The sequence below is a fragment of the Ursus arctos genome, unplaced genomic scaffold (genome assembly GCF_023065955.2).
Source record: "Ursus arctos isolate Adak ecotype North America unplaced genomic scaffold, UrsArc2.0 scaffold_14, whole genome shotgun sequence".
Classification (NCBI taxonomy): domain Eukaryota; kingdom Metazoa; phylum Chordata; class Mammalia; order Carnivora; family Ursidae; genus Ursus; species Ursus arctos.
Window position 1 is genome coordinate 35,670,092 of NW_026622808.1, and position 22,101 is coordinate 35,692,192.

General features: G+C 41.4%; 1 protein-coding gene across 13 annotated transcripts in view; it reads right to left on the bottom strand.

Annotated features, from left to right (window-relative positions):
• SFMBT1 (Scm like with four mbt domains 1) overlaps positions 1–22,101 on the bottom strand; it is a 126,477-nt gene that overhangs the window by 77,797 nt on the left and 26,579 nt on the right. For 8 of the 13 annotated variants that reach the window (XM_026501023.4, XM_057311794.1, XM_044384914.3 and 5 more), the window contains one exon: positions 9,037–9,174. The exons of the other annotated variants lie outside the window; for them this stretch is intronic. The gene's annotated coding sequence lies outside the window, so the exon portion shown is untranslated. The remainder of the gene's footprint in view (positions 1–9,036; positions 9,175–22,101) is intronic. 13 annotated transcript variants of the gene reach the window in all.

Genomic DNA, 22,101 nt, shown 5'->3' on the forward strand with positions numbered 1-22,101 from the left:
CAAAAGAATAAATTAAAGCCTTAAAATGATTCTGATTTCACTTTAAATACCCTGCTACTTATGTGACCAGGCAAAATATTTCAAAGCTAAGTTTGCTCAGTTAATTAGACCTGGATCCTGAGATCATGGTAATCAGGCTTGATGGAACAAAGAACTCTTTCTTTCTCATGCTGTTCCTTCAAAGTCAACCAATCACAGAACCACAGAGATACCTTTCCAAAAAAAACCACAACAGCCAATGGGTACATGAACAGGTGGCTCACCATCATGAATCTTTAGGGAAATGAAAATCAAAACCACAATGAGAGATCACCTCGCACATGTTAGAATGGCTATTACCAAAAAGACAAGAAAGAACAAGTGTTGGTGAGGGTGTGGAGAAAAGGGAACCCTTGTGAACTGTTGGTGGGAATGTAAACTGGTACTGCCACTTTCAAAAGTATGGAAGTTCCTCAAAAATTAAAAATAAAACTACCATATGATCCAGCAACTCCACTTCTAAGTATCTTGACACAAAATCGCTACCTCAAAAGATACTTGAATAGTAAAGTCCACTGCGGCATCATTTACAATAGCCAAGACATGGAAGCAACCTATGTGTCCATCGACGGATCACTGGATAAAGAAAATGTGGTTATTCATCTACAACAGAATATTCTTCAGCCATAAAAAGGAAGGAAATCCTGCCATTTGCAACATGGATGGACCTTAAGAACAGTGTGCTAAAGGATGTAAGAGAAAGACAAATGCTGTATGATCTCACTGATATGTGGAATCTAAAAAAATCAAACTCATAGATTCAGATAGATTGGTGGTTGTCAGAGATGGGGAGGCAAGGCGGGGGGGGGGGGTGTAAATGGGTAAAGGTGGTCAAAAGGTACAAACTCCCAGTTACAGGATAAATAAATCCTGGGGATGTAATTTACAGCATGGTAACTATAGCTAACAACACTGTACTGTATACTTGAAAGCTGCGAAGAGAGTAGATCTTAAAAGTTATCATCATAAGAAACAAAAATGTGTAAATATGTGAGGTGATAGACATTAATTAAACTTACTGCAGTCATCATTTTGCAATATAAACACATATCAAATCACTACGCTGTACACCTTGGACTAATACAATGTTATATGCCAATTATATCTCAATAAAACTGGGGGGGGATTTTGATGTTGATACCTACAGTTACCCTTAAAGTCAGGGTCTTGGTTATTTTCTCTCTCTAGTCCCAGTTCCAGATAGATACTCAATAAATGTCTGGAAGGAAGAGAAAAAGGGATGAGAACTTAACTCTAAAGCTGAGAGATTTGTTTATGTGAGAAAGGAAAATCTAGGCAGGTCAAGATAATGCAGAGTGCAGAGTAACTAACAGTTACAAGCAAACAGGCTGGTGGCCTATGTAGAAACTGAGAACAAATACTGGGGAAATTAAGTTTCAAGGACGAAATCTAGCCACTGGTATTCAGGAGTTCAAGGCACTGACTTAATCATTATATAATTGGGGGAAACAGCAAGGATCTAGTTATTGGAAACCTTATTACCAAGGTCAAAAAGACTCAACAGTAAGACTGACCTTGAGGTTGCTCTAGTGACTTCTTGCCACGTTTAAGCAATTCATGTCTATATCTCCTTTGGGGTGAAGATTAGTCCCAGAGTCTGGGAAGAAGCTGGCTCTCTTGGCAGGAACTCAGTAAGCCTATGAGGTTATAACTGTGGAAGTGGAGAGCTGGGTGGAAACAAAGGCCACAGAAGGAAAAGGAGCCAATTCTCAGGTGGTCTAACTTGGGTGCAGCTTGGTTTGTGATTTTTAAATTTTCAGATTCCCAAGTCTGAGCACTGCCTTTCCAGAAAAAAAAAAAAAAAAAATTACCACGGGGCGCCTGGGCGGCTCAGTCGTTAAGCACTCCCCTTTGGCTCAGGGCGTGATCCTGGGGTCCTAGGATCGAGCCCCGCATTGGGCTCCCTGTCTGCTGGGAGCCTGCTTCTTCCTCTCCCACTCCCCCTGCTTGTGTTCCCTCTCTCGCTGGCTGTCTCTCTCTATCAAATAATAAATAAAATCTTTTAAAAAAAAAATTACCAATCATTTTGCAAAAGCAGAGTATCTTTCCGGAGAAACTAAGAGAAATCATAGGTAGATCTACATACCCGAAAACATAAAGGGAAAAGTGACTAAATACACACTCCTGTGCCAAACTGAATTCTCCTTCTGGGAAGTGACCACCGCACCCTGCAGGAGCTTCTAGAGGAGCCCTCCAGCCCAGCTGCATCTCAGGGCCGGGCTTTTCCTCGTCTCTGTGACTTGACGCCCTGCTTGGTCGCAGGAAGCATACAGTCTGTGGTCTGCACAATGAAATTAATGGGGATAGTTCTGTCATCTACTCAGACAGAATTTGAGTCTCAACTCTCGATACTTCTCATAATCATCCTTTAATTTAAAGGAGTGCCAAGAAACTAAAATAATTATTGAAAAGCATCTCAAACTCTGAAAATCTGATGCCATCTCTTACCAGTTTAAAAAAATACAGAATGTACAAAATATCACATAAATAAAGAGACGAAAAAATTATTTTCTAAACAAAAGCCTTAACATTTATAAACTCCAACTAAAAACCCGTAAGAATCTGCAGTTTTTGAACTTCAATCCACATGCTAAATACACATGGTTAATTATAGCTATCTTTGGCAGTATTTTTTTTTTTTTAAGTTTTTATTTAAGTAATCTCTACACCCAGCCTGGGCTCACAACCCTTAGATCAAGAGTCATGCTCTACGAACTGAGCCAGCCAGGCACTCCGCTTTGGCAGTACCTTTTATTTGTGGCATAGCTGTTACATCTGATGCATTACATAACACAAAAAAGTCCATTTTAAAACAAATTACTTTAAAATCTGACCTATTACATATGTGACACAGGCTGGCTGTTCTGCTGCACTATTTAAACACCTGCTACATTCACAGCAGTTACCTACAAAACACAAGATCTTTATGTGCTGGCACTAAATTTCTACACCTCCAAGGGCTAATTCTAGGCTGATCAATTAGTACACAAACCTTCTCCACGTGGCCTCGTCTCCTCCGTTCACTTAGCTCTGACCATTCTGAGCATCTGCTACATGTATATCCTTTTATTCAAGGTATATCTACTTACAACAAGCTACAAAGGTATTGTGACATTAGATTAGTGTTTAAAACAGATACAATGACAGCCAAAAAAAGAAAAAAAAAACCATCCCATTTGGGAAGAATTGTGAAAATGGTGTTAACAACTAAGATACAAAAAGTGAAAAAAGTAATAATAGTAAAAGCACAATCGAATTTACATCAACTTTGTAACTTTTCTTATTTGTAGTTAAGATCAAGGAAAGAACAGAAAACCATTTCATAACAATAAAACAGTGTAAGAGACAGCAGCATCATAAATCAAAGCTGTAAAAAAAAGAAGCAATTACTCTATGCTCATTACAAAATACTATGCTGGAAAAAAATACAGTCGAGATTGTAATTTGCTCAATAATTCACCATACAGTCTTTGCCTACAAACGAAGCCAAGAAGAACACTCTTAAGCAGAGTTTCCAACAGAAGGGTTTGTTCAGAAGACATTAATGCAGAGAGAGGAAAAAACCCCTCAATTTGCTAATTAGTTGAAACTGTTTGCCAATTCAACTGGGAAATGGTGCATTAGAAAAAATACCTACCACAAACAACTTGTTAAAATAGTCACTGCATTTGTAACTGAAGAGATCACACACAACTATACCACTGGATAACAAAATAGAAGAGAAAGAGATGTTTCTTTTAATAAAAATAACCCAGCTAATAAATGATGAGAGAATCTCTAATAAAATCAATTAATGGATCTAAGTGTTGGCCATCAATAACAGCTCACATCAAAAACAAAACAAAAGACCACCCGAGGGGCACGTGGGTGGCTAAGGAGCTTAAGCGTCTGACTTCAGTTCAGGTCATGGTCTCGGGGGTCCTGGGGTCCTGGGGTCCTGGGATTGAGCCCTGCGTCTGGCTCTGTGCTCAGCTCTCCCTCATCCTCTGTCCCTCTACCTGCTCATGTTTGCTCTCTCAAATAAATAAAATCTTAAAAAAAAAAAAAAGAGGGAGAGAGAGAGAAAAAGACAACCTTAAACACCATGTGTCCCCTGATGGAAGAATACAACACCAACTATGAAAAAGTCTTGGGGGAAAAAAAAATCAAACCAGAATGGGATGGAACTTCTGGATCCACTAGAGAAGTCAGAGGAACAGGATAAACATCACCATGGTGACCTCAACTTTTACTTCATACCATACATAAAAACTCAAAATGAATCATAAACCTAAATGTAAGAGCTAACATTACAAAAAAAAAAGAACTAAAATTATAAAACACCTAGGAAAAAATAGGAGAAAGTCTTTTTGACCTGGGGATTGGCAAAGATTTTTTTAGATATGACGCCCAAAAAGGCACAAACACTAAACAAAAATTCAGTAAACTGGGATCGTATCAAAGTTTAAGCTTTTTTGCTCTTCAAAGATTCTATTAAGAAAAGAAAAGACAAGTCACAAACTGGGGGGAAAAAATCTACAAAACATTTATCGCGTAAAGGATTTGTATATAAAAACTCTTACAGGGCGCCAGGGTGACTCAGTCGGTTAAGTCTCCGGTTAAGCCTCCAACTCTTGGTTTTGGCTCAGGTCATGATCTCAGGGTCGCATTGTGTCTGGGCTCCCTGCTTAGCAGGGAGTAGGCTTCCCCTCTCTTTCTCTCCTCTACCCCTCCCCCACTCTCGTTTTTCTCTCACTCTCTCTAAATAAATAAATCTTTAAAAAAAAAAAAAGAAAAGCCCATCAAACTCTTACAACTCAATAAACAATCCAATTTTTTTTCTAAATAGGCAAAAGATGTGAATAAACACTTAAACAGGATGTAAGAATGGCAAATAATCACATGAAAAGATACTTTGTTAGTCATTAAGAAAAACAAATCAAGGGCGCCTGGGTGGCTCAGTTGTTAGGCGTCTGCCTTCCGCTCAGGGCATGATCCCAGGGTCCTGGGATCCAGCCCCGCATCAGGCTCACTGCTCTGCTGGGAGCCTGCTTCTTCCTCTCCCACACCCCCTGCTGTGTTCCCTCTCTCGCTGGCTGTGTCTCTCTGTGTCAAATAAATAAATAAAATCTTTAAAAAAAAAAAAAGCAAATCAAAACCTCAAGGAAATATCATTACATACCAACAAAAATGGGTAAAGTCAAAGACTAGCAACAGCCAAATGTTCACAAGAGACTGCAGCTCTCACACAACGCCGGTGAAAATGGGTAATGGGACAGCCGCTCTGAAAACAGTCCAGCAGTTCCTTAAGAAGAACTTCTTAAGAGCTGTATGTTTACATACAGTTACATACAACCCAGTAATTTCACTCTTGGGTATCTACCAAAGGGGGATGAAAACATATCCATACAAAGACGTTTACACAAGTGTTCACAGCTATGAACAGGAAACAACCCAAATGTTCATCAACTAGTAAATGGATAAACAAAAAATGGTGTATCTACACAACGGAATAATTCTCAGCAATAAAAATGAATGAACTACTGATACATGCAATAACAGGGATAAACTTCAAAACACATCATATGAAATGAAATATGCCAGACAGACAAGACTACATACCGAATGATTCTATTTACATCAAACTTGTAGAAAAGGCAAAACTGTAGAGAAAAAAGCTTACAGGGGCGCCTGGCTGGCTCAGTCAGCAGACCATGCAATTCTTGATCTCGGGGTTGTGAGTTTGAGCCCCAAGTAGGTGGAGAGATTACTTAAAAAAATAAAATCTTAAAAAAAAAAAAATCTGTGGTTGCCTGACGCTAGAGCAGAGGAAGGACTTATTGGTAACTGGTCACGAGATCATTTTGGGGGTGGGGTGATGGAAGTGTTCTAAAACTAAATTCTGGTGACAGTTGCATGATTGTATCAATTTACTAAAACTCAGTAATATCAACATGGGGAGAGGCGTTATATTACCACCTAAACAGGTGCATATAAAAATCAAGGTTCCAGAAACCTCAATTTTTCTTAAATCCTCAGGTCATCCTGAGCAGAAGAATCTCTCACATTCAAACATCTTGAATCCAACAGAAAGTGGCTGGCGGCTCACACTCCATGTGCTCTGGCCACTGAGCAGCTCCTCATTTCCAACACAGGAACCACATCACTGCTCCAGTGAAGGAAGGAAATGAGTGTAGAACAGAAGATCATTACCTGTTTTAAACTTTGTTTTCTGTGTCACTGCCCAGTTTATTCTTTGAAAGGTTCAAATATTACTTGCACTATGTACTGTGCTATTTCTGAATTATAACAAAAGCAAGAGTATTACTATTTCAAATTAACTCCACATTCAGTAGTTGTGAGGTATTTTCCCCAGTTTAATTTGCAGAGAGTAAGTGCTCATTTAAGCACCTGCTAAAATGGCCTGCACCCAATAACTGGGGCAAAACCTGGATGCCTGTCCTAAGGGCCCTAAGCCCCACAGTACAAGACCACTGAGCCGCCGAGAACCCGACAGCCACCGGACTCAAGAGCCCACAAACTCTTCACTTAGTCAGCACCAGCTTGCTAAACCTGGAGCAGGAATTTTCAAAAAGAGCCTCCTCTCTTCCCCAAGATATACAGTATTAAGTACACAAACAACAGGAAAATAAAATCATTGAAGTGTAATTTAATCAGGATTATTACTTATAGATAGATTTCCAGTGGCTGGATGTGTGTGTGTGTGTGTGTGTGTGTGTGTGTTCATATTGGGTTTTTTTTTGGGGGGGGGGGCTCTTAGCCCAAAATATTTTACAAAAATATGATATTACATTTTCATTCCAGAAACAGAGCTATTCTTTTTATATCATAATTTCAAAAGAAAAAAACCACTTATAGGTTCTGCATAACAGCCAATACAACAAATCAAACTGTAATATTCACATAGAAAAGACCTTAAAATAGAGATAATGCCAACAGGATATTTAATAATATTTTTTAAATTTACTGATTTTTTTACATGCAATAAAGGGTATTGTGGTTTAAAAAATCATAATTTTGGAGATAAATACTGAATTATTTATGAAGTGGTGTAATACTCAAGATGTGCTGAAAAATGATGTAGTAAGGGAGACAAAATTGTGCCTACCTGTCAGAAAGGAAAGTGTATACAAAATAAGCCAGCCACGCGGTGATAACTATGGAAACCAGGTAATGGGATTTTCTGTTTCTGTGTATGTTTAAACATTGCCATGATAAAAAGTAAACCATGAAATAAAACTATAGTGATAAATCAGCCTTCTGGAGGGGTTACAACGAAGCAGCAGCAGCGTCACCATTAACTGTCTGGACCCCAGAAACGAACAGAGTGCATGGTAAGTGACATCATGATATTCATGGTGCTAGTGCGTGACTGGAGAGCGTGCTGCGTTCTGAGCAGCAAGAGAGTGGACTCTCGCGACGAATATCCAAAATTACATTGCACTACATCCAAAACACAGTCTGTATTTGAGAGACCTTTCTGGAAAAATCAATGACATTTAACAAGTACGTGCTGACTAAAAGATCATCACTGTTACCCGGATATTTCCAATTTCTGATAATCCTTTTATTGAAACACCTATTTATTCCTTCAACAATGAATGTTGAAGCTAGAACAGTAAGAGAAAAAAAATGGTCTATCACTGGAAATCCATCTTTTGAAGTTATAATGTGGCATTTTGAAAAAGAAGCACTATCACCAACTGCTAGGTCACACTTAGGTAATGAAACAGAAATTACGGTTCCTCCTGTTTTATGCTCTCATAGCTTTTAATGACTTAGGTTGTTTTATCTTGATTTTCCTTTTTAATTATGGTAGATAATCATGTGGCAGATTCCCGAAATTTTGAGACAAACTTCTTTGTCACTCATGTACAAAAAAGAAATGCTGGCTCTTAAGTCCCTCAAGCTTTCAGTAGCATGATCGCTCACTTGTACCACCTGGGACACCAACTTGATCCAGCCAATACACCCATCTGCTAAGCAAAAGCAATCCATCCCTGGTACCGAAATGGGTCAAAGGGAGGGACGAAAGGGGCTGCAACTGTTTCAGTTTTGAAGTCTCCTTGACAGCAAGGTACTCACAAGCACAAAGGTGCTCATCTTTTGCGGAGGCAAGGGACAGTTAAGTCAGATGCGCTGTGACTGAATAAAATGCAATCGTGGTACAGAGTAATATTTTTTTTCTTTCAATGCAAATTCAGATTTTTTGTGTTCCTGAAAAGTCAGAGTTTTTGTGTTTCTAAATTCTCGGGAGTAGGGTTGAATGTAGTCAGGTCACTTTTCTTATCAACCAGAAAAAACTTACTGCATATGATCCCATACTGTGAGGGCCTGAATGCCACTTGAGAAAACCTTGCAGCGACATAAGAGGACAAATGATGACTACTAAATACTCCGGAGAGACTACCCATGATGGGAGTTAAGCACAGGGAGGCCTCAGTTTAAAAGCCAGGTCCAGGAGCGCCTGGGTGGCACAGCGGTTAAGTGTCTGCCTTCGGCTCAGGGCGTGATCCCGGCGTTGTGGGATCGAGCCCCACATCAGGTTCCTCCGCTATGAGCCTGCTTCTTCCTCTCCCACTCCCCCTGCTTGTGTTCCCTCTCTCACTGGCTGTCTCTATCTCTGTCAAATTAATTAATTAAAAAAAAAAAAGCCAGGTCCAGAATGAAGATGTAATTTTGCAAAAATAGGGAAGATGAAGACAGTTCCAGGCAAAGGATAAGAGCAAAGGCACAGGGATGGGAAAAATGCCATGTATTAGTAAGCCTAGTTCTCAGGTGCGTATAACCCGGAAGGCATTCTCAAACACACCGTATCTCATTTCATCCTCAGAGCCACTCTGCACGAAAAGCTGGCATTCACATACACAGCATACACAGCGACAAGACCAGTTTGGTTTGGGTTGAGGGCTTCAGGACAAGTAACAAGACAAGACCGGGAAGTCAGACTGGGGCTAGCCAAGAGGTATCACTTACCAAGGGTCTGGACTTCAACCTGAAGGAAGTATGGGCACACTCAGGGTCTGTGGGTGGAGTGTAGGTAGAGAGATGGGCAGTGATGTTCAGGACGGACAGGAGCCTGGAAGCTAGTTCAGGGGATGCTTCCTTAGTAATCTAAAAAGACCAGAAATGCCAGAAGAGGAAGTGATGCGAAAGAAATACTTTATAGAACATATCTGCAATTCACAAAGGACTTTTGCTTAAATGATCTCGTTTTACCCTGAGAACAATTTGTAAGGCAGAACATGTGTCATTTCACTGTAAGAACTGCAGCTCAGGTCATTTCCTTTCATGACTGCTCGTCACTCCGTTCCTGTGACATCAGACTGTAAGCTCGCTGAGGGAGCATGCAGGGACCATGTTGATTTGTGTTTGCCCCAGGAGCCCTGCCTCCGGGAGACACTCACTACATATGTGACAGACAAGCCAGCAAACACAGAGCGCATTTCCTCTTCCACTCACCTTTCAATGATGCCAAGATGCTTTTTCAACCAAAAATATTTTTTATTTTGCTTTGCTTTGTGTTAAACGATTGTTCTGACAATGAAAAGGCCTTCACAATTACAATAATTCTTTTTGGCACTTAGACTCCCACTTGAGGGAAAAAGAAGAAATGCACAAAAGGGAACAGCAGCTTCTCTGCCACCTTCCCGGTAGTATCAGAAATTCACTCCAAGCGATCTATTAGCAGGGATGCGAAAAAGATGAACGCTTGGTAGTTATTTTTTCAAAAATGTTGTTTTCTTGCAAAATGAACTGGATACTGACAGTATCCAGATACGTACAGTGCAGAGGTAAGAAACTCCGGCCTAGGACACTTATGCCAAAAAGCAGGAAAATCCTCCAGAGAAGAACGGAGGCGGGTCAAAGCACAAAGAAGTGAGCCTGGCAGGGTTCCTACTGGCCAATCTAGGATAATCTACATCAATATAACTAATGAGAATAACAAAATTATAGCTCATTGAATAAAATAGAAAAAATGAGTCCACACTGACACAAATTTATAATAAATAAACTGAAAGCTTGATGAGGAATGGGACAGGTTCTAAGTACCTACCCACAAAATACTAATTAATTACAAAATACTCATTAATTACAAATAAGATATAATGAGACATGCACCATTTCTGTGATATTCCTGCCAAAGATTCATAACCTGAGTTTACTCTTGAGCAAACAGCCAACAAACCCAAACTGAGGGACACTCTACAATATAACAGGCCTATATTTCCAAACATAATAACAGGCCTAATTTCTAAACACATCAAGAACACCGAGACCATGAAAATCCAAAGAAAGGCTAAGGAAGACTCGGCAATTCAATGCAAAGCATGATTCCTAACTGGTTCCTTCTGCTCCTACCAGAAGAGGAGCAGGGAAAAATAGGGTGGTGAGGGCTGGAGACGGGAGGCTTCACCGGGGCAACTGGTCAAACCTGACTGCAGTCTGAGGAGTATTTGATGGTTACACCATACTCACTATACAGGAGGATGTCCGTACTGCAGGACACACATACCAGGGAATCCCACGAGATGGAGTATCAGATGGGCAACCTACTGCCAAAGGCTGGAGGGGCAGGTGACAGTTCTCTCCTATACTTAAAACTTTGCTCTGTTTTTTCACGGTTTCAAAATTTTTTAAATCTTTTAAAAATAATTAGTATCTCTCCAGAGTGAAAGTAATCATCTTCATACATACATATATATTTCTTTCCAACACAGTGTTCTCTTTGTAGGAAGAGTAGGAAAGGAGTCTCGCACTGGAGTGCTAGGGAAGTACTGTGAAATAACATTGCAAAACAAAACACGGAAACAAAAACCAGGCTTTACGTGTTTGAACCCGGACTTCAAACTCCAGTTCATCACACACAAATTCATGACCCTGGAAGACTTTTCATCCTTCTGGGTCTTCATATCCCAATCTATAAAGTGGGAATGCCACTTTTTGTACAGAGTGGCTCTGAGGATGAAATGAGACGGTGTGTTTGAGAATGGCTGCCAGGTTATACGCACCTGAGAAGTAGGCTTACTAATACCAAACAGCTTTTCTGGCTAAAGGGATACGAAAGATCCCTTTATTCTAATACCCTTGCTTTCCGGATGAGCAAATGAGACCCTGTACTCCTGCAAGGCAGAGGCGAGCTGCTTCCCATCCCAGAGAAGCCAGCGTTGGTCTGCAGCTCCGAGCACTGGCACACACGCTCATCTCACCCTGACGGAACTCTGACGCAAACGTTATCATAACTGAACAGGTGAGGAAACCAAGGCTCAAGCAAGATTAACAAACTTACTCAGAATTCAGGTCTTTCGGACTCCAAAATTCATGATATTTCCCACTAAATGCCATCTTTGTTATTTCCAAACATGATTAAAAAAGACACCACATGCATATGTTTAAAAAGCTTTTCTGTACCCTATGCACTCAAACTATGAATCCCTTACTCCCACGGTTCCCAAACTGTTATCCCTGTAAAACAGAAACTATTTAAGCCCTAAGTCTTTGTCCATCAACATTCTCAGCGATTTACAATAATCTTACTCACTCTCCCATCCCAGACTTGTTTAGGATAGGAGAATCAGCAACAGTGCTAAATAAGGTAAATTTCTTAAAATGTCTTCCTACCTTCCTACCTAGTTACTCTTATTCCCACTTTTTAAAAGTTTATTTATTTACTTTTTTTTGTAATCTCTACAACCCAACGTGAGGCTTGAACTTACAACCCAGAGATCAAGAGTCTCATGCTCTTCCAATTGAGCCAGCCAGGTGCCCCCTATTCCCACTGTTTAGAGCAAGGCTCTTAATCTAGAGTCCTAGGCTCCACGAAGAGAACTCAGGGGTCCATGAATTTGAATGAGAGGAAGTTATTTTCTGTTTCCATTAACCTCAAACTGAAATTGAAGATGGCCTTCAAAACTAATGTAGGCAACCAATCACAGCAACATTACCAGTAACTGTAATTCTGTCACCACAGAAAGAAGAGATATTTTCATATCACATTACAGATGTTGCAGATATATGTAACTAATTTCCTTTGTAATCCTATGGATGGAATTTAAAACCATTCATCTGAGAACAGGTCTACTGGCTTTACTAACTTACCAAAGGGGTACATGAATACCAAAAAGCTTAAGAACCCCTGGTTTTGAACAACAAAGTTGTTAATCTGCTGAGAATTTGAGAGAACGTGGGGGCGGGGGGGGGGGGGAGCTTGATGCCAGATAATATAATCCTTTACTCTATGAATAAATTTGGCTTTTAAACACATGAGCATTTCATCCAACAAATATTTTCTGGTTCCTAGACTGTGCTCTACTGTGTAGCAGCCACAAAGATGAAACATTATCCCTTTGCCTCAAACTAGTGGAAAAGAAGACAAAAGCAAGTAACAAGGTAGAATAACACAAATACTAAAAGAGAAGGACAACAGAAACCTTTAAAACTCAAACAATGGATTCTCTCCTTCTCACCAAACAAACAAACAAGGCGCATCTGGGAAGGGGAGAAGGATCAGAAAACTGTTCTAGTTCCCAGTTGCTCCTACAGCCTGGAGCACAGGGGGGAAGGCAAAGGGAGACAGGTACCAAGAGGGAGCAGCTGGGCAGTGACTGCACACTGTGGCTGCCAGGGGAAAATGGCTCATGGGTCCTGATTCAGCCCTCCGTCAAGCTGGTAGGCCCTTTCTATTCCTGAAATGCTTTTGGGAAAGGAAATTATATACGAAATTTGCTTAATTTTCTTTACATCAAGTAAATGCACAAGGGGGCAAGTGGAGCCATGTTTCAAAGTCAGATGACATTCACTTAATTTGTACAACCAAAACATAGTATGTCTATCCAATGACGTTTTATTTATGGCATAGTATTTGCTTTAGAGTAGCTGACTCTGGAAGTGGCCAAAGGGCCTCTCTCTGTATAAGCAGAACCTAACTCACAAAACAAGATGTTTAAATAACGTAATTTGTTCAAAGCTTCCCTCACTGAATTTTAATCCCGTAATATCTGCTATACCCTACCAACAAAAGGACACCAGGTAAAAGACAGAACCATCCTAGGCAAAGATCATTAACCTTGTAACATCTCATATCTTTATCTTTAGAATTGTTTCCCAGTATTTACCAACACAATTAGAAACCAACATGTTTACAATGTTTGCTTGACCATTCTCACAACCTACCTCCGACCACTACCGACCACAAACCCTCCCCTGTTCCTGGCACTACCCCAGGGATGGCCAAGCCGCTACAAAGCTCAGTCTTGCCTTGCCCTGAAGGATTTTACAATTAGGGACAGAGCCACTGGGGGAGTTTTTGAAAGGCAAGGCATTAGGAAACTAGCTGCACAGAGAAAAGAGAGTTAACTGAGAGTCAAGATAGCCGCAAACATCAAAATCAAAGCCGGAGCTTCATCTTGGAGGATGGAAAGAACCTTGGAAAGCCAAAAGAGAGTGGAAGACATTCCACTCTCCAGAGCAAGCAGCATGCGAAAGCTAGCAAGGCAGGCCTGAGGCTGGCATCAGCTGTGTGGGGGATGGCGGCTGGGGTGGTATACGCTTGCCTTGAAGGGGGCAGGAGAGCTCAGTCTCTCTGTTTACAGAACAATAAGGCCGCACAGGAGAGTGTAAGTAACATGCAAAAGTTCTATACGCCACAAAAGGCACTGGCTAGAAAGGCCTGGGGAGTACTACATTTTAAAGTTGACCTGTCACCTGCCAGACACACAAGTACAGGACAGTGAGGACTAGAGGCAGACCAGCAGAAAGGTGCTGACCAGTCCAGGGATGAGCTCTGGCGCAGACGAGCAGCCATCAGAGCAGCAAGGAGAGACTACGCCTGAGAGACATTTCAAAGGAGGAAGTAAGAGAAAAATCAAAGATGATTCCAAATGTTATCATGTCAAAGGCCAGACGGCAAGAAGAACTGAGACCTGGGAGTGGGGCGCGTTCTACCGGGACGCTACCCGAGATGAAGAGTCCCAGGAGCAGCTGCAAGGCAGGCCGCCGGCAGAAGATGGGGCCCGTGGGGTCCACGGCTGCGGGGTCCACGGCTGCGCGGTAGGTGAGAAGTCCGTCACACTGTGCCAGTGGCTGTGGATCAGAAATTCAGGGAGGAGGGAACTGTAAGGGGGGAAGGAATGAACACCTTCTGTCAGCCATGAGACCACTCACTTTGTGTGCCTTACACAGACAAGAAATCCCGAGGTAAGAAACAAGAAGGCTTCCTCTCACAAAGAGTGAACCACCAACAAAGCCGAGTAGGGAAGGAAGTTCGAGGAAGACTCAGAAAAGGGTGCTGGGTCTGGCCAGCGTGAAGAGCACTGGCAGCCGCTGGACAGCTCGGCTGGGCAGCAGAAGCAGGCGCTGTGGTGTGGGTGGCTGAGGACAGAATGGCTAAATACAAATGAATGCAACACATGGAAGTGAGTGTGTATTTGGATACCTGGGCAGTAAATGAACAAGATTTAACAGCCGCTTAAAGAGGACAGCAACACTGTGCAGTTCTCGCAATCCTTTATCTTAGTAATTAGGAAAACACTGACCAATAAACCCAAAGGTCAAGAATTAGGGCCCATCCTCCATATTATTCAAGGTGCTCGAACTGAAGGAAAGTGACAGGCACATTTTTGTTTTTGCAAGGTCAATTTCAATTCAGCTATCAATAAAATAAATTAAAATATACTGATTAGAGCATATTTCACCTGCTTTACAGCTGAAAAGCTACCATCTCTCAAAACCGAGTACTAAAGAGACTAATAACAAAAATACAGAGATTGTTATGCATTAAGAAATTAAATATGTTATACTATCATCCCCAAATCCTAAATCATGTTTTTATGAATAAAACATCTAAAAGACTAATCAAAATCATCTAGAAACTTCCTGGGAGCCTGTTTGGCTCAGCTGGTGGACTGGGTGACTCTTGATCTCAAGGTTGTGAGTTTAAGCCCCACGCTGGGTGTAGAGATGACTTTAAAGTAAAATCTTTAAAAAAAACATCATCTAGAAGCTTGCTATAGGATTTGATTATAATGTTGGTAAAAATGCTGGTTCAATGGAAAATATTCTTCCACCTGATCTCGGTGTGGAGCCTTAAATGGAGATAGTCTGACCCATTCACAAAACATGCCTAGTTACAACTTATGCTTTAGTTTGTACTCAAAATAATAAAAGTATTCATTCCTCAATCCTTCACCTAAAGAATAAACTCTTCTAACAGAGGGGCCATGAGTAACATAAACCCAGAATGGGCACAATACGGCATCATGGGTACAATCTTAGTGGCATACATGACTGAGTGGCTCAAAGCTGACCCAAGGCAAGCATTCTGCTAAATTCATCTTTCTATCCTCCACTGTTTCAAACTTTCATAATACTGAACACAATGCAAGAACTTTATTCCAGATAAAAGAATCCAGACAACAGAGTCCTCACAGATTTCTCAATTCATTCAAACTGTAACAGACATTCACTATCCTTAATGAGTCATTAACTCAGGATGCAAACCTCACTTGTTACAAAACATGATCTGACATCATCTCATCTTACATAAAAAAAAAAGAGACGCTTCCTCAGTTAAAGACATAGTAATTCTCAACAAAAGAAAGGGGAGAAAAAAAGAGGAATTTACAATCATTTCCCTCTGCCTTTTATCAGAAACATTTTCATAAATTTGTTGCAAAAAAATACATTTTATTTTAGAATAGAATCATGACTTCTAAAAATCTTCTGTGAAGAATTTTTAAGACTTTAGTTAGAGAGAGATAGAGAGTGGTGGTGGCAGGGCGAGGGGGGGTGGAAGGAAGCGAGGGAGAGGGTAAGGGAGAGCAGACTCCTCTCTAAGCGCAGAGCCTAAGGCTGGGCTTGATGCTACAAACCCAAGCTATAACCAACACTTGGACGTCCAACTGACTGAGCCACACAGGCGCCCCTTCTGGAAGAACTTTTAATGACTTATTCCTTGAAATAGAAGAATCTAGAATTGGGGTGCCTGGGTGGCTCAGCTGGTTAAGTGTCTGCCTTTGGCTCAGGTCATGATCCCGGGGTCCTGGGATCAAGCCCTGCATGAGTCTTCCTGCTGAGCAGGTAAGCTGCTTCTCCCTCTCCCCACCCCCTGCTTGTGCTCTCTCATTCTCTCTCTCCTTCTCTCTCAAATAAATAAATAAAGTCTTAAAAAAAAAAGAAGAAGAATCTAGAATTGACAAAAAACAGTGTGACTCCTAAGAATTAAGAGTGATTTAAAATCGCACCATTTTTTGTCATATTCTAGGAAATGCTTATAAGTAGGTATATTACTATGTTTATTTTGTTTTTTTTCTTTTGCCAAAATGTTCTAATTTTGTTTCTATTAGATAATAATCTAATAGATTAATTTGTATCTTTATTTCATTGAAGGAACATGGCTTATTTTCTATAAAATCTGTCTTGAGGTGAAGGGGGAAGAAAGCCGACATCCGAACACTCGAGGCTACGTGATGCTTCATCCATTCCACCACCCTCTGAAATATTCGCATTTTACAGGTAAGGAAATGAGGCTTAAAGACGTTTTTAACTTGCCCAAGGTTACAGAACCAGTAAGTAACAGCCAAATCCAAAACCTAAGTTCATTTTCCACATACCAGGCTGCAATTCAAAAAACACAATTTTTACACATAAACTTTTTCCAAAATGCATTTCCTCATGTTCTATCATTTCCTCTTAGACATTTTACTACACATTCTAAAGCCTCAATTAAAGAAAGAAGACAGACCACTCTGCAGAAAGTTTTTAGAACCACGAGCCAATGAATCACTGAACAATAAATAAAAAATCCACCTGCGAGTTGTCATAGGATAACAGGTGTTCCTTGGTAAAAAACTCGGAAGAACAACTGCACATCTAGTCTACCTTATAACTGTACAGCCATTTTACATTTTTTGTTCCCACATCACAAAATCCGATGTTCCAGTGCCTGATAGGGGTGTCCCAGGCTCCCTTAGGACCAGACTCTTGAGCAGACAGGCCTTCAATGAGTGTGATGAAGCGAGCGAATGAATAAAGGCACAGCCGGCATCAATACAGTAGAGAGAAATCATGAAGTTGGAGGACCCCAAAATGAAAACCTAAAGCAAACTCAGCGCCTGGCTGGCTCACTCGGTAGAACATGTGACCCTTGATCTTGGCGCAGGGACCTCGAGCCCCATGTTAGGGGTAGGGTTTACTTAAAAAGTTGTTTTTTTTTTTTTAATAAGGCAACCTCACCTCAATAAAAATCATTTAAAAAGCCAAAATCATCTCTGAGTCATAAAAACTAACAGACCTGCATCTACTCATTTTCTACAGTCAACTGTTAAATACCGGCATAACCAAAGACTGTGTAACGAACAGCATCTCACTGTGGTTTTTCTTTGTGCGCAGTCTTTTTTTTTTTTTCTTTGCATTTCACTGCGTTTTAATGTCTAGTTTCCCCAATTAAAGCCACAAGTGTGGCTATCAACAAAAAGAGAGAGACAGACAGACAATAACAAGTGTCAAGCAAAGATGGGGAGAAACTGCAACTCTCACACATTGCTAGCGGGAATGTAAAATGACACAACCACTTTGGAAAAACAGTTTGGCAATTTCTCAAAAAGTTAAACATAGAGGGGCGCCTGGGTGGCTCGGTTAAGTGTACAACCCTTGATTTCAGCTTAGGTCATGATCTTATTAGGGTCATGAGATCAAGTCGCCCCCCATCAGGCTCTGTGCTGCGTGTAGAGCCTGTTTAAGATTCTCTCTCCATCCCTCTCCCTCTGCCTACCCCCCCCCCCGCTCTCTCTCTCTAAAAATAATAACAAAAACAAAATAAATAAAAATAAGAGACAAAATAAAGCCTACAATTGTTTGTCAATTTTCTGCCTCAGATGGCCAGGTATGCAGTGGGGAAGACTTATTTCATCAAAGACAATGTAACTGTTTCTGTCTTAGTTAGATGGCTATCTTTTTGGGGGTCATACCTTTAGCAGCAAAACAAGAGAAAACAGAGCATTCTAAGATCCAGAACACAATCATTAACAAATTAAAGGACAAAGAAAAAAGAACTACTAGAATTCGAAGTTGACACTCCTCACTGCAAAGCAGGAACCACCTGCTCACCCACCATCAGACCCCACGGCCCCTCTTGGCTCCAGGAACCTTACGGCCACAGCCTGGAACAGTCCAGCGGAGGTCAGGATGAGCACATACACCTTGTAAAGCGGACAGAACTTTCACAAAGTGGTTGTACCGTCTCACACCTAGCATCGGTGAAGAAAGCCCCCGTGACTCCACATACCAACTTCCTAAAGTGAGATTTAAACATTTTTGCAAATCTAGTGAGTATGTCATGGTACCTCACTGTGTTCTAATTTGCACGTTTGTATAAGAATTTGGTCTCTGGACAAAAAAGGAAATTTTTGAAAATTCTGAAAATGGTGGAGTCATTTTACTGTCCATGACTACTAATATAGTGAGTGATGCTTAGTTTAAGAGTTCACTTCCTCATTCATTCATTCACACTTACCAAGTGGTGAACAACACGAAGTCCCTGTGGTCATAGGGGATCAAAGTCTAACCTGCTTAACAGCAATCTCCCATGCCCCTTCCACATGACTCGGTCTTTGACGCTTAATAAACAAAACCCCCTCAAAGGCCAGAGGGAAAGGACTCCAACATGTTACATGGTCAAGTTTAAGGCTGAACCTAAACAGCAATCTGGGAGAAGTTCCAGCATTCACACCGAGAAGACCTCATGAAATAAGCATCCCCATGACTCTTTCCTTCTTTTGCAGCTTAGACCTCCACTTTCCAAAAAATATTAACAATATTTGGAAAGGAAAACCCTTGACAAGATGAGTGTGACTTCTTGTAAGCATCTGTGTACACCCTGTGCTATTTCCAAACCCCTCTTCTCTCCTTAAAGAAGATGTATCTCCATGGACAGTGAGCAGCAATAAACTCCTGCTTCTGCATTTCTTTAACACAAACTGAATGTCTATTCACATTCAGAAAACTGAAGAACACAAGAGCCAGGAGAGAATAAGCTTACTTGCACAGAGCCATGTGAAGATGCCAGGAACTTCCTTTATCTTCCCACCACCCGCTTGCATCTGCTCCCATCCTTCCGACAAAGGGAAATTCCTTCCCCGAGGCTCTAGGTTCCCCCTCCTACCCACTTCATAACACAAAACCTTCCGTATTCCTTCGGTACTCCATCCCCTCTGAGCAGCATGCAAACATGCCCTAATGCTCCACGCCAGGAAGAAAAGAAAACCTCTAGTCACCCCTCAGCCCTTCTCTGCCCCCCTCACAGTACAACATCTCTTCTCCGAGGCTGGTCCACACATCACCCCTCACTTCCTCCCCAATCTGCCCACCATCCATCCTAAGACACTGATGTGGCTGTTGACCAGGCCACTGTGACCTTCCGATCACCTAACCCAATCTAAGGCCCCCATCGACTTAGGAAACTGCCCCTTGTCCTCAAAGTGTTTTTTTCTCTCAGCAACTGGGACACGCTCTCCTGGTTCTCCTTCCTCCCCTCAATCCAGTCCTTCTCAGTCTGCTGGCTCCTCCAGAACCACATTGACCAAACCTGGGACATCCTTGCAGCGAGTACTGAGTTCTCTTCTCTCCCCCACATGCATCCGACATTCTCTTCCTAGGTGAGGTCATGCAAATTCATGACGATGAGTACTACCGATGTTATGAGGATTTGCTCCCTGAGCTCCAGACACATATGTCCAAGTCCCCACTCAGAATCTCTGCTTCAATGTTCCACAGACAACCAAAGCTGAGCCCCAGTTTGCTCCCCATTCAACTCTCCCTGGCTTCCTCACCTCAGTACTACACAACCAACCAAGCCCAGATACCAACCATCGCCCCAGCCATTAGCAAATCCTATTGAGTCTACTATCCCCATGGACCTCACCCCACAACCACTTCTTCCATTCCCGCTGCCTTCCTCCTAATTTGAGCCACCTGGACTACTGCAGGAGTCTTCAAACCACCTCCTGTCTCACTCCCAGAAATCCATTCTCCACGGAGCAGACAGATATCTTTTTTTTTTTTTTTAAAGATTTTACAAAATTTCAATAGCAGACAGATACCTTTTAAAAGGCAAAGCAGATCCTGTCACGATCCTACTTAAAGCCTTTCAGTAGCTTACTAAATAATAAACTCCAAACCCCTTACCAAGATCTACAAGGCCCTGCAAGATCTAGTCCCTACTTACACCACCCCAGCTTCCTTCCATTCATACTCCCTCTCTGGGATCCCACTTCACCGCAGATTCTCTTCTACCTCTGGGCCTCTGCAAGTGTGCTCCCTTACCCAAAGTGCTCTCCTTACACCTGTATCTCACCCTGCACATCTGAAATCAGCACTTTTTTTTCTAATCACCCTATTGAGCACATCCCCATCTTACTCTCTGCCATATCACTCAGTCTACCTGCCAAGTACTCGTCACCAATACTAGACTCTGTTTACGTCCGGGCCGGTCTGCCATCCCCCAAACCTCCCGCAATGCAGGCTCCCCCCTTGTTAGGGTTGTACATGCAGAGCTGATGCATATCTGTAGGCGGAAAGGAGAGACAAATCGAGGGTGGAGGAAGGACAGAGAGAGAAAAGGGAAGAAAACATTTCCAAACTCTATCTGGCTTCCACCAATTTTATAACCTACACTTGTACTTCCCGTAAGTGAAAGCAGAGGTTCCTCACTGGCAAGCTGAGCCTACCAGTGATGCTCTATATACGACTTCGCCTACCCATAAGGCGCTGCTCTAGCAGCACTCTGCCTATCTCGTACTCAGTGCACTTACAACTAGTCTCCGAAGTTACCAGGGCCCACCTAAACTTGTAATGTAAATTGAAAAAAATATGCCTAAAACATAATGCCAAGAAGAAGAAAAGATAATACAAAATCCAAGTGTTTCATTCCTAAATTCATTACAAAATACCTCTAAAATAACAGAACATTACTGTGGCATGATCTGTATATGGGGGTATATTACATTACTATCTCTTCGTTTTGTGTATGTTTGAAATGTCCCATGGTAAGAAGTTAATAAATAAAAGCAAATGCCTCGAAGAAGTTAAGAGTAACGGTGTCTGTCAAGAAGCTAGAACAACAACAGAGGGACAGGCCTAATCCACGCACGAGGAAGCAGATGACCAAATTTAGAGCTGAAATCAATCAAGCAGAAACCAGAAGTACAGTAGAGCAGATCAACAGGACTAGAAGCTGGTTCTTGGAGAGAATCAATAAAATTGACAGACCACTGGCAAGACTTATCCAAAAGAAAAGAGAAAGGACCCAGATTATTAAAATTATGAATGAAAAAGGAGAGGTCACGACGAGCACCATTGAAATTGGAAGGATTATTAGAAATTTTTATCAACAGCTATATGCCAATAAACTAAGCAATCTGGAAGAGATGGAATCCTTCCTGGAAACCTATAAACTACCAAGATTGAAACCGGAAGAAATTGATTCCTTAAACAGGCCAATTAATTATGAAGAAATTGAGTCAGTGATAAACAACCTTCCAAATAACAAAACTCCAGGCCCGGACGGTTTTCCTGGGGAATTCTACCAAACATTCAAAGAAGAAATAATACCTATTCTCCTAAAGCTATTTCAAAAAACAGAAACAGAAGGAAAGCTACCAAACTCATTCTATGAGGCCAATATTACCTTGATCCCCAAACCAGGCAAAGACCCCCTCAAAAAGGAGAATTACAGACCGATTTCCCTAATGAACATGGACGCCAAAATCCTCAACAAGATACTTGCTAATAGAATCCAACAGTACATTAAAAGGATTATCCATCATGATCAAGTGGGATTCATACCTGGGATGCAAGCGTGGTTCAATATTCGCAAATCAATCAGCGTGATACATCATATCAACAAGAAAAGACTCAGGAACCATATGATCCTCTCAATCGATGCCGAAAAAGCATTTGACAAAATACAGCATCCTTTCCTGATTAAAACCCTTCAGAGTGTAGGAATAGAAGGTACATTTCTCAATCTCATAAAAGCCATCTATG